General features: G+C 54.6%; 1 protein-coding gene across 2 annotated transcripts in view; it reads left to right on the top strand.

Annotated features, from left to right (window-relative positions):
- Positions 1–13,375, top strand: part of EPN2 (epsin 2) — a 70,627-nt gene continuing 57,252 nt past the window's right edge. Inside the window, exon 1 of one of the 2 annotated variants that reach the window (XM_079903848.1) lies at positions 1–132. The gene's annotated coding sequence lies outside the window, so the exon portion shown is untranslated. The remainder of the gene's footprint in view (positions 133–13,375) is intronic. The other variant, XM_079903850.1, reaches the window with a different exon arrangement.

A 13,375-nucleotide genomic window follows, 5' to 3' on the forward strand; every position in this document is an offset into this window, starting at 1 on the left:
CCATGTTGGCTGGTGTGTGGGTGTCAAACGGAGCTGGAAGCGCCGGCGTCTCCGGTGGCTCCCCTCGCTCCCGCCTCCCCAACGCTACTGGCGGCCGCAGCCGCGCATCCGGGTCGGCCCGGAGGAGCGCAGGTGAGCTGGGGCCACGGGGCTCGGGGGCCGGAGCGGGCCCAGGTCGCGGACCCTGCCCCTTCACGGGCGGACGCCCCCAGAGCGCTGCCCCCCCAGCCGTCCGCCAGAGCATGCACCCCCGCAGTCCCAGCCGGGTCTCCACCTCAGGCGGGACCCCTTCTTACCCGCCCCACGAGGTGGAGAACGGCCCCCTCCCCATCTGGGTCCCTCGTTCCGCTGCAGAGACCCCCCCATTTCCCCTCGGGGAGCTTTTCCTTTCGTATCCTCGGAGCCTGGGGCTCCCCCTCCTCCCACCCGAGATCTGGGAGCCCCTCCAGGCCTCACCGTTTACCTTTAAGCCTAGAACAACCCCGCGCCTCCTCCCCGGGGCACTTTGCTCCCCTCCCCGGGCCAGGCGGCCCTTCCCTCCGGGAGTCGGGGGAGGGATCCCCCGTCCAGGATGCCGGCCGTCCCTCTCTGGGCTGCCGCGGGTCCCCTCCCTTCCCCAGGGACCTGGTTCTCCCTCCCCGCCCCCGCCCCACAGCCCAGCGGGATCGGGGGCGGCAGAGCCAGGCTCCAGCTGCCTTTTGTTCCGCGTGGGATGGCAGAGACCCCGCCCGGCGATTCTGCCGGCCTGGTCGGGTGGGTGACTGGGTACGCGGGGCCGCGTCTTCCAGGAGACCCTTCCTCTCTCTCCCCGTGGGGCGGCTCCCCAGCAGCCCAGCGCCTTGGGAGAGGCCGGCCCTTCCTAGAGGAGTCCGTGCCAACAGGTTTTTGTTTGCGATCGGAGTTGGTCCGGTGGCTTGGCGGGGGTGGGTGCAACTTGCTCCCCCAGAAACCCCGGTAGGGGCCTGTGGAAACCCATTCCTCCGCCCAGGGGCTCCGTCTGGGGCCCTTCACTGTTTTGCTGCCCTGCGGGCGCATCTGAGTCTGTGCTGCAAGGAGGATGGGGCTTAACCATCGTGAGGGTTCAGATGGGGGAAACTGAGGCCCAGAGAGATTGGCCCAAGGTCATGCAGCAATACAGTGTCAGTGCCAGAACTCGATGCTTGGGTTCCAGGGCACTCTCCAGGATGTTTCAGAATTTTTTTTAGAGAGATGTTGAGGGTTATCCCCTTCCACTTTTCAACGTTCACGTAAGAAAATGGACAGGAAAAGATGAGAAGTGTGAGTTCTTCCTTTCCACCTCAGGAAATGCCCTGTGAAAGAAGGGATTGGAACAGGAGGTTAAAATGATTGAAAAGGTGAATTTTAGTTTTTAACTGTCCATGCGCTCCCCCAGTTATGTAGGATAATGAAGATTTGGCAGAAAACTTGTGTCTCTTGTAGCTCTAGATATGGATGGTAGGTGCTGACCAATCATATACCCAGTCCCTCACAGCAGTGATTGAATTTGCACTGATAATTAAGTTTTCATCTGTATTTAAATGAACATCCAAAGGGCCTGCAGGTTTCTGAATGGCACTTGTTCCAGCAGTTATCTTTGGGACAGGTGATTGTGTCAGAGAAGTTGCCAAGATCTTCTCATATTTATCTGTATATATTTTTTAATATCTGTATTTTTATTTATTTATTTATTTATTTATTTTGTGGTACGCGGGCCTCTCACTGTTGTGGCCTCTCCCGCTGCAGAGCACAGGCTCCGGACGGATGCGCAGGCTCAGCGGCCATGGCTCACAGGCCTAGCCACTCCGCTGGCTGTGGGATCTTCCCGGACCGGGGCACGAACCCGTGTCCCCTGCATCGGCAGGTGGACTCTCAACCACTGCGCCACCAGGGAAGCCCAATATCTGTATTTTTATTTTATATTTTTAAAGCTTATTTGCTTCTTGAGGTTTTTTTTAAAAATTAATTAATTTATTTTTGGCTGCATTGGGTGTTCGTTGCTGCGCACGGGCTTTCTGTAGTTGCGGCGAGCGGGGGCTACTCTTCGTTGTGGCGCGCGGGCTTCTCATGGCGGTGGCTTCTCTTGTTGCAGAGCACGGGCTCTAGGTGCACGGGCTTCGGTAGTTGTGGCTCGTGAGCCCTAGAGCGCAGGCTCAGTAGTTGTGGCGCACGGGCTTAGCCGCTCCGTGGCATGTGGGATCTTCCCGGACCAGGGCTCAAACCCGTGTCCCCAGCATTGGCAGGCGGATTCTTAACCACTGCGCCACCAGGGAAGCCCCCATTGTCATACTCTTGTGGAGCGTGTTAAAGTTTTCAAAGCTTTCTGAGAGCTGTTCTCACTGTTCCCCAGAATCTTCCTGTTGGATTGGTGGGGTGTGGATGAATGTGGTTGTTGGCATTTTATGGCATGAGGACCTGTTGACCCTGAGCCTTGGAGAAATCAAAGGACTTGGATTTGGGGGAGTAAAGTCTGGGAGGATATGAGGAATTATCTAGTCCTACTCCCCCATTTGTCTGCTGGGCTTTCCACTCAAGCATTCTGTTTAAACAGATCTTCTGTCCAGCCTTCGCCAGCCAGCTACCCCAGCGTCTGGGCCCCTGCAGCTCTGCTCCCTGAGCCTCACCACCCCAGGCATTCTTTTGGAGCACTTAGCACGCTGTCTGTGTATCTGGGGCTCTTGTGACACTGTGACGTCTTTGAGGCCGGTGATCACCCTGCCTTTGCTTCCCCAGCACCAGCTCAGTCTCTGGTGTGTGGCAGGTACTTGCTGAAGATGTGAGGTGTGCAAGGAGTCCTGGGGACGGGCAGGGAACACACTTACCCATCCCTGCTGTAGGCTCCATTGTTCTGTCTTGCTCTTGCAAAAACTGCTGCTGGTGGCCCAGCAGTCCTATGTCAGTCACGTGGGTATTATCTCCTTTCTACAGGTGAGGAAACTGAGGCCCAGGAGCATCAGTCCTGTGCTCAAGGTCACACAGCCAGTAGGTGATGGGGCTGGGATTCACCTATTGGCTGTTGGATCCCCAAATATTATGATACCTGTTACCTCATCTGAGAAACTGAGTACTGGGGTGAAGAGACGCACTCTAAGCCCAGCTGTGAGTTGGAGGAGGACGGAGTACTGTGGGGTGACCTGATTAAGATTGCTGAGGTGGGAGAGAGCAGGTTTTGCTTTTGTCAGATGCATTGTGAAATGACCATTTATCCCCATCTGTTGAGTTTTTGAAAATTGACAAGCTTTCTGATAAGTTTGTCAACGGAATTTTCTTTGGTCTTAGTTAGCTGGTTCAAGGTGTCTAAAAATAGAAACTTAGAAAAACAAACACAGTGAAGTAAGTGTCTGTGAAGCGGAGAGGGTGTGTTGAGTAGCATCTGTCCACGGGCTGTTTGGCCACACCTATCTTCCAGGTTTTTGATGTCTTAAAATACAAGGCTGTTTGAGCAGACTTTGTTGCTGCTGTTGAACATAATTTCATTTTGTCTTTACATCCATGTGTAACACAGGGATTGTCACCCATCCATGAATGGAAAAACTGAGGCCCAGAGAGGTTCGGTAACCTTTGAGGAACTGACCCAGCCAGGAGTCAAACTCAGGCCTGTGTGATTACCAAACCTGGGTCCCTGCTACTCCACCAGCCACTGCAGAAAGCAGTGATGATGAGTACTCACTTAAGCTGAAGGATAAGCTTGTGATCTGAAAGTCATCAAGTTTATTTAGAAGGTTGGGAGTTGTGAACGAGGAGATGTCTGTCTTTTTCCTAACTTTAGGATCTGTGAAGGTGCTGAGGTTCGAATATCAAGAGTTTCGTGGACCGCTTGATCGAGGCGAAATTTAGGGTTTGGTTTTAAAAATTGGCCTGGCGCCTTTGAAGCAGATCTGTGGCACTGTTATAATACCCCCTGCATGCGCCGGATTCCTTCTGGTGACTCAGCCCCGGCCCACCCAGGTGCTGGGGCCGCTTTGTGCCTTCCTGTTAGTCCTGGTCTGGGCCGAATGCGCCAGCCCTCTAGAGACAGGGAGGGTAGCTTCTTACTCTTTTTGGTCAAAGCAGTGGTAGAAATTGGGGCACAGAGGTCAGTGGAGGGACCCCTGTGTCCTCTTCATGGCACCCAGCTAACAAGCGGAGCAGGGAGAAGCGGGCTCGCCCTGCGGGGCGGCTGACCATCCAGGGCTGATGCATGATGTGGGTTTAAAAGCATCTATAATTCATCACTTCTGAGCGCAGGCTTCGTCCCGCCTCTCACTCCCACCCTCCCTCTTAAGGAAGTGTCATCATCACATCTCGGTGGCTCTGTAGCTGAGGACACCAAATGGTACAGATAGTTTGGCTACTAAGGCCGTGTGACAAGTAGCTTTGGAATCAGATGGGGGCACAAATTGGCCTCCTGGCTGGATGGCTTCGGGCACTTTAGTCACTGAGCTTTGGTTTCCTTGCTTCTAAAGAGGGCCAATAATAACCACTTTGCAGATAGACTAGTGGTCTTTGTCAGACGCTGGTGCACATCGGCATTGCTCAGAGCGCTGGCCCCTCCCCCAGAGTTTCTGATTCAGTGGGTCTGGAGTGAGGCCTGAAAATGGGCATCTTCAGCCAGTTACTGGGTGTTACTGATGCTGCTGGTTCTGGGGCCAGATTTGGGAACCGTGGCCCAGAGGACAGAGTGAAAAGGCGTGTGGGGAGCCTGTGAGGGCCAGCTGTGCCGGAGGCTCACCAACAGCGGCTCCCTTCTGCCCCCCAGGTGCTTCTGTATGTCGCTCAGCTGACGGCATGACCCTTGCGAAGGGAATTTGGTTTCTCAAAGCGATGTTTTCACTTGTTCCGCCCCCCAGGTGCTACTGTATATCGCTCAGATGATGGCATGACCCTTGCGAAGGGAATTTGGTTTCTCAAAACGATGTTTTCACTTGTTCCGCCCCTCAGGTGCTACTGTATATCGCTCAGATGATGGCATGACCCTTGCGAAGGGAATTTGGTTTTCTCAAAACGATGTTTTCACTTGTTCTTACGTGATTGTAATTGGGCTGTGGTCACAGGCGTCGTGACCCTGTGGGTTAGTTGGGATGTTTTCCTTCATGAAGGGAACGTAAGATGTCAGTGCCCTTCAAAGAGGCAGTAAATCCAGGATCCTATTTGAGAAGCTGGTTCTTCATTCCCACACATCAAGCGAGATGTTCACTGTCAAGGCCCTTTAGAAATGCAGCTGGGAAAGGGCAGGGGGTGTGGCATTGGTCACGGAGCAGACTCCCACGGGGCCACTGGGGCGGCCACTGGTGTTAATGGAAGTCACTCCTCCCTCCAACAATTCCGAGTGATTTCATATTCTTTGGTGTTTAGAGTTTGAAAAAAAAATTATTTTCCTCCAGTAGGTAATTATCAGCTTGTCCATCAAAACCAAACACGTGGGTGTGTGTGAGCCCTGATGGTCTTTGAGTGTCTCCTTTGTGCCAGGCCCTGTGTGACTCCTTTTATGCCCAGTAGTTAATTTTCATTGTGATCCTCCAAGACCTGTCACCACTGCTCTTTTTGCCTGTGCAAAAACTAAGTCTCAGAGAGGTTCAGCAGCCTGCCTCAGGCCACACAGCCAGTCAGCGCCCCAGCTGGTATTTGCTGCCGCCAGCGTCAGATTGAAAACCACACTATTTCCATGGCCTCGGCCCGCAGCCGTGTTAGGTGCTCCCACTACCTCACTGTACGATCATGGCAAACCCGCAGGCATTTCGCAGGAGAGCAGAGCTGGGGCTCGGAGGGGTCGGACTTGTTCACATGCACCCACCCAGTGCCCGGCAGGACCTGAATTCAGTCCCATGCGTGCCTGAGTTTGGAGCGCAGGAAGCTGTTTCTATGGCAACACCTCCCCTCCCTGCCCAGGGCCGCAGAAGTCAGTTCTAAGACCCGAAGCTGCCTGGGTGTGTAGCGCACGGCCCTGGGGGAGCCCCAGCTGGGCTTGCGGGAGGAAGTCTTTGTGGCTGGTAAGGGTTTCTGTGTTTGCAAAGCTGTGTTAAAATCATTGCCCAAATTGCTCTTTGAGAGAAGGGGCTCTTCCTTTTTGCTCTGTAATCGTGAAGCTCTGCTCATTTGTTCTGTAAACATGACACGTGGGAATTTAGGACTAAAGAATGGTCTGGTAATATGTGATCAGATTCATGCTGAAGAACTCGGTAGTTTTAAAACGTCACGTGTAAGTAAAAACGTGGAGCATCTCCTTCCTCACAGGCAGTTCATGCGTGACTTCTAGCAAATGGGTCATTTTTCTGGTCGTACCAAGGGTGAGGAGGCTGGGCTGCGCTCACTTTCCCAAGGTTTGAAGATTGCCTGCAGCTCCCAAGCAAGGGGTGATAGACAGCTATGTGTCAGTACGTGCCCTGCCCTCTTGGGAGGCCCGGGAGGTTTGGACTCGAATTTGTTGTTCTGTAACCTCTTTAAGACTCTGAGGTGACTAAATCATGAGACTGAAAAGTTGCTATCCAGAGTCTGTCCGCTTCTCTGTGTCCCCCTCCCCCAAAGTCATGGCAATAAAGGAATACTGACGGGCTGAGAAGTCACATTTTTATTTGAAAGTACGTCCTCCCTGAGTACCCGTTTTTTTTTTTTTTTTTTTTTTTTGCGGTACGCGGGCCTCTCACTATTGTGGCCTCTCCCGTTGCGGAGCGCAGGCTCAGAGGCCATGGCTCATGGGCCCAGCCGCTCCGCGGCACGCGGGATCCTCCCGAACAAGGGCACGGACCCGTGTCCCCTGCATTGGCAGGCAGACTCTCAACCACTGCACCACCTGGGAAGCCCTGAGTGCCCGTTTGATACCCAGAGCTGTCATGGGGTATAACGAGTGTACTTTGGATCCAAAAATTTGGGAAATGGATGGTCAGAGAAATAATTTTTGGGCCACTTTATGAGAGGCAGTTGGTTGATGTAGAAGTATGAGCATCAAATCAAGGGCAGTTCCTTGACAGTAGGGCTGACATTTGAGGTCAGCGTCAGCCTTGGGGTTATGCGGCACGTAGTCTCTAGGGTCAGAGTGCTGGGTGTCCGAGAGGCGCCATGGCTCTCGCCAGCAGGAGCTCGGTCTAACTGAGAAGACAGTTAACGTCAGTGACACAGAAACTGGTGGTTTGTTGAGTTGTGATTTTGATTCTTGGTCAGGAAGTCAGGAATGGAGAAAAGTCTGGAAGAGTCAGGGAGAAGGTAGGATTGAAGCTGGACCTGGCAGGACAGGGAGCTGCGTCCGGGAGAAGGCGGCAGAGGACGCGGGCGTGGGTGGGTGCCTCGGGGGGGCGGGGGGGGGCGGCGCAGGCTCCGGAAGCAGCTCTGCTGGGCCGATGCCTGCTGAGAGCAGCGAGCACCGAGGTGGCCAGGCGGCCACTGGCTGTGATGAGGCCACGGCCTTGGGACTGGGGGGTGCGGCAGTAGGGACCCGAGCGAGGGGGCCTCTGGCGGGGCCTGCCGCGTGGCATAGCTCCCGTGGGTGAGGGCCTGGCCAGGCTGGCTTCCTGGGGCTGCATGGGCCCCAGCCCCGGAGCCAGCCCCAGGGTGTGTGTCACAGCGAGTGGGGGAGGCAAGGACCTCGGGGCCTTCCTGCCGGCCGGGAAGGTGGCTGCGACGCCTCGGAAGCCTGCGGTTCGTATCCTTGGCCGCACCTGCAGGTTGCATGGCCTGGAAAGCTTTTTCAGAATGCCTGTGTTGCGGCCCCACCCCAGACCGCGGAGTGGGAGCCAGTGGTTTGTTAGAAGTGCTTCGGCTGATTCAGATGCTTTGTGTGGGCTGAGAGGCTGAACTGTGTGCTCAGGGAGCTTCTGGGAGTGTCAGGGATTAGGAGGTGGGAGGAGGCTGGAGCCAGAGAGAGCAGGAGGCCTTTGTAGTCGTGAGGTGTGTGTGGGGCGCTGGGGCCCTGAGCTACTGTTGCGCTGTCGAGGAGGGCAGGGGAGGGCAGGGGGCAGGTTAGGTGGAATGTGCCAGAGGAGGAGGGGCAGGATGACCAGGTTTGCCTTTGAGCCACCTTGGGAAGGCGGGGCTGGGTTAGCAGAGTGCCAGCAAGGTGAGGGCAGAAGAGACGGTGGCCCACCAGTCTGGTGGCCTCCTTGAGCCTGGCTCTGAGCCACGTCTGTGGAGCAGGCGCCACCGGTCCTTAGCTGCCCGTCCAGCCTGGGGGCCAGGTTCCTTCCTGCACCCCTGATTGTAATGACTGCAACAGACACTACTTGTAAAATGTAAGACTACATTTCTTTAAAGTAACTACAGTAAAGATAGTTGTAATTTAAGGCTCCTAATTCAGGTAGATTCACTTTATTGATTAAAGATCAGAAGTGAGGTTTTACCTGGTGTATTTAACACATACCACAATATCATCATTTATGGTATTTCCAGAAAAGATTAGTTTACAGTCCAGTTCATTCAGTCGTTATTCAATGTTTATTGAACACATGTATGTTATGCACTATACGTTGGGGATACATACAAGATGTAAGTACCTGGGAGGGATAAATTAGGAGTTTGGGATTAACATATACACACGACTATATATAAAATAAATAACCAACAAGGACCTACTCTGTAGCACAGGGAACTATACTCAATATATTGTAATAACCTATAAGGGAAAATAATCTGAAAAAGTACACACACACACACACACACACACACACACAACTGAATCACTGTGCTGTCCACCTGAAACTAACATGATATTGTAAATCAACTATACTTCAATTAAAAACAAAGTAAGTTCCTGCCTTCACGTAGCTGATGGTCCGCAGAGAGTGGCTCCTGACATGGGACAAGTAGTGTCAGCCCCGAGAGAGACACTTAGAAAGTGGTGCAGACACTGAGAATGCACCTGGGTGTCAGAGAGGAAATGGTACATAAGTAGAGTCCTGAAAGAAGAGCGGGCGTTCTGGGGGACAGGGGGCCCCCGGCAGCGGGAGTGGGCTGGGAGCCCGCCGTCCTTCTCACACAGTCTTGGCAGTGAGCGGCCGGGCCGTGGGTGCTCAGAGCAGCCCTGCTCTGTCCGCGCCTGGGGAGCTGAAAAGGCTCCTATGAGAGGAGGTCCTCTGTGGTTTGAGACAAGCGAAGGTGATGTCATTGCTGTGGTGCCGGCGCTGGCCGGGTACCCGAAACGTCCACACTCCTTTCTTTTGCCGCAGCAGGTGGGGTTGGAGAGGGTTCTCAGCCACCCCACCTGTACTGGAGGCTGGTTCCTCAGGTCCCAGGGCGGGGGGCGGGGGGACGGCCGAGGCAGCGCCCTCACGCGTGGTGAGCAGGTCCCCTGGGCAAAGGCCTCCTGACAGCCAAGCAGCTCTGTTTTCCAGAAACCCCTGGACACCTTTGTGACCAGATTGTCAAGGTGAGGGACCCCGGCCGTACCTTGGGGTGCACGTGAGAGGCTGCTGTGTGTCAGGCTTGGTGCTGGGTTCCCAGGGACGGCCCGGCCCTCAGCCCTCCCCGTGTGCCCTGGGCTCCATGCAGCCCACCGATGCTTTCCGTCTGGGTCGTACTGTGCCTCTTGCTAAAAATTAACGTGGTTGCTGTATTGGTTTCCTATGGCTGCTGTAACAAACTACCACACACGCAGTGGCTTAAGCCAACACGGTTGTATGCGTCAGAAGTCCACACGGCTCTTAGGGAGCTAAAGTCACGGTGTAGGCAGGGCTAGCTGCTTCTGGAGGCTCTAGGGGAGCCCTGTTCCCCCGCCTTTTCCAGCTCCCGAGGCCGTCTGTGCCTCGTGGTCCCTTCTCTCTGCAAAGCCAGCGGCAGCCAGTCCTGTCCCTCTCGCACCACGTCCCTCTGACACGGGCTCTTCTGCCTCCCACTTGTACTTTAAGGTCCCTTGTGGTTACACTGTGCCCCCGAATCATCCAGGATCCTTCCCCTGTTTTAAGGTCAGCTGATTAGAAACCTTAATCGCATCTGCTCCTGTAACTCCCGTTTGCCATGTAACTGGGATCAAGATTGGGCATCTTGGGAGGCCATTATTCTGTCTACCCCGATGCTAACGTGAAAATCAGGAGATCTTACATAGCAGTCCAGACTTGCGGCTTCACTGACAAATCAGAACACTTGGCAGCCGAGGGCCTGCACTGTTGCCTGGCAACACTGGGTCAGTGCCAGGGTCGGCGCCATCTCTGGATGGGGTTGCGAGCGCCAGCTCTTTGCAGCCCCCACCCCTCCCGTCGTGCCCACTCGTCTCCCTTCGTTGCCTGGGCCCTGCTCTGGGGACCCAAGGCCTCACACACAGTCCCGTCATGGCAGGCCCGTGCTCAGGGTGGTGGAGCTTCCTACCTCCCTCTGCCATGTCCTCTTCCTTGTCCCTGCGAGACTCCCCTCCCCCACCTCCATACCCTGTCCCGCACCCTCCTCTGCCCGGCACACCCCCCTCCGTCCTCTCCACCCCCCCCCCCACCCCCAGGCTCTACATTCCAGAGCATCTCTGGTGCTATTTTAGGTGGTATTGTTTGTACCATAACTCCTCGTCTCCTGTCCCCTGCTTTTCTGGCGCCCAACGCTGGTACATCCTGGTGCTTTCCATCCTATCTCTTGCATCGGCATTTGTGAAAAGCAGGTCTTTCCAGTGCACCTTCAGAGCCGTATCCATCGAGTCAGGACGACACAGCAGCATTTAGTTGAACATCTGCCATGTGCCACGTGCTTTCCTAGACACTGGGAATATGATGCGGGATGAGGTGGAGGGAGATACCTGCCTTGCCTCCCTGCAGACCTAGTTCTAGAAGAGGGAGAAAGAGAGACAAGTATCGGCCTCCTCCTGCGTCTCGGGAGGGAGGTCTGGCAGCATCCTGCTACTCGGGCCCTGGCCTGGAGGCGAGCTCCGTCCGCAGTGCTGCGAGGTGCTGGGGCTCTGGCAAAGGCATTTCAGTGGAAGCTCCCCGTGTTTGCAGGCGTCGCCTGGACCCCAGCTGACAGCTGAATTGGGGCAGGCATTTCGGGGCCCAGATGGCATGTTGGGTGGCAGTGTGAAGGACCAGAACGGACGCCTCTGTGTGCTGCTGCCCGGTGGTCTGACCTGGGGCTCTGGTTGTTTTCGGGGAGCCCTTTGTGTGGCCTCTTGTGGCCAGGGCTGCCCCCAGGTGACCCCGTGCTGTGGGGCCCAGGTGGAGGGTGCCGGGTTGAGCCTCTGGGGTTTGACAGCTTAGGGGCATCTAGTTCTTTTGTCTACACAGAAAATGATCCAGCAGGTCAGAGATCTTTGGAAATTTGCTTGAAAACAAAGCAAGACTTACTGTTATGGAGGATTTCCAACTTACAAAAATAGAATAGTTCAGTGAACCCCCATCACTCAGCTTTGACGGTTGTAAGTAGGCTCTTGCCCCTCTCCGCCGCCCCCAGATTATTTCAAAGCAAATCCCAGACTTGACTTCATTGATAAGTGCCTCAATGTGTATTGCTCACAGATGTGGACTCTTTGGAAACTTGTTTTTATGTGAGGACTGACCACCAGCAGTCCTAATTCTGATGTTCATACCCTGTGAGTTTGAAGCTGTTTCTTTCGGTTGTAGAGTAACGATCATATTTATACAAAATCTGGATGTGGGTTGAATTTTTTTTTTTTTTTGAGGTTTCCCTTTTCCTTTTGTTTAGATGTTGGGGGTAGGAGTTTATTAATTAATTAATTTATTTTTGCTGTGTTGGGTCTTGGTTTCTGTGCGAGGGCTTTCTCTAGTTGTGTCGAGCGGGGGCCACTCTTCATCGCTGTGCGCGGGCCTCTCACTATCGCGGCCTCCCTTGTTGCGGAGCACAGGCTTCAGACGCGCAGGCTCAGTAGTTGTGGCTTACGGGCCCAGTTGCTCCGCGGCATGTGGGATCCTCCCAGACCAGGGCTCAAACCCGTGTCTTCTGCATTAGCAGGCAGATTCTCAACCACTGCGCCACCAGGGAAGCCCGATGTGGGTTGAATTTTATTAGCACTTCTATTAAGGCAAAACAATGAGAATTTTGCTATTTTAGTTTTTTTTTATAAAATACATATAACATAAAATTTACTATGGTAACCACTTTAAAGTGTAAAAACTCAGTGGCATTAAGCACATTCCCCGTGTTGTGCAGTCATCACCACCATCTAGTTCCTGAGTTTTCCGTCACCCCAAGGAAACCTGTGCCCATCAGCAGTCATTCCCTCTCCCTCCCCTCCCCGACCCGGCACCCGTGGACTTGCCTGTGCTGGACAGTTCACATATTTGGAACCACGCAGCATGTGGCCCTCTGCGTCTGGCTTCTTTTCACTCAGCATCGTGTCTTCCAGGGTCACCCCTGTGGTCAAGTGTCAGTGGCTTCATGCCTTTTTTTTTTTTTTTTTTGCGGTACGCGGGCCTCTCACTGTTGTGGCCTCTCCTGTTGTGGAGCACAGGCTCCGGACGCGCAGGCTCAGCGCCCATGGCTCACGGGCCCAGTCGCTCCGCGGCATGTGGGATCTTCCCGGACCAGGGCATGAACCCACGTCCCCTGCATTGGCAGGCGGACTCTCAACCACTGCGCCACCAGGGAAGCCCGCTTCCTGCCTTTTTATGGCTGGATGATATTCCATCGTGTGGATAGACCACGATTTGTTTATCTGTTCATCTGTCGATGGACACTTGGTTTGTTTCCACCTTTGGCAGTTGTGAATAGTTAGCTTGTCAGTACTTAATTTGAAATGTGGTGATGTGGTGTGTGGATCAAAAAGAAAATGGCATCTATGAGTGGGCAGGAGGGTGACTTACTCTTGACTCCATTGATTTTAACACACACGTTTAAAGGAGCTCACTGCTGAGCGTGACACACGGATCGGGGAAGCGCACCGCACACAGCGTCGTGCTCGGGGCGCCCAGGCCCACGTGGCCGTCTTCTGCTTCCGGTGGCCTCGAGGCCCGCTCAGAAGGCTGCCGTCCGAGGACAGGCCCTGCCCCTCTCGACCTGAGTGGCCACAGCCGCGGGTCTGGGGGTGGATGGTGGCCTCTCTGAGCACGGCGGTGAGGGGAGTGCTGGGCAGGCGTGGGACTTGCCCCCCGAGTGACGGGGACAGACTGGGTGTTCTCACGAGAGCCACTGGCACGGGGGTCGGCGCCTTTCCTCATGTTCCTCAGTGAGATGGTCAGAGTCGGTGCCCTTGCGTCTTCGTGACCACGTGCTGAGCTCAGGATGGCTGGTTACGTACCTGGCGGTCGGCTGCACAATGCAGTGATTCGGTAGCATGGTGTATATGTGGGCGCTGATTCCTGGTAGGAGGTTATTTCCGGCGAGCAGTCAGTGGGCAGCCCAGCTGCTGAGTGTGGGTCAAGGACTGCTGTGTTGGGGGCATAGGGACCCTTGGCCGCTTCATAGGTGGTTCCAGTCCTGGTGTTGGGAGCACGCCTTCATCTCCTTCATGCTGTGTGTCTGCTTTTGGAGGACGTGAGGG

The sequence above is a fragment of the Stenella coeruleoalba genome (genome assembly GCF_951394435.1).
Source record: "Stenella coeruleoalba genome assembly, chromosome: 19".
NCBI lineage: Eukaryota > Metazoa > Chordata > Mammalia > Artiodactyla > Delphinidae > Stenella > Stenella coeruleoalba.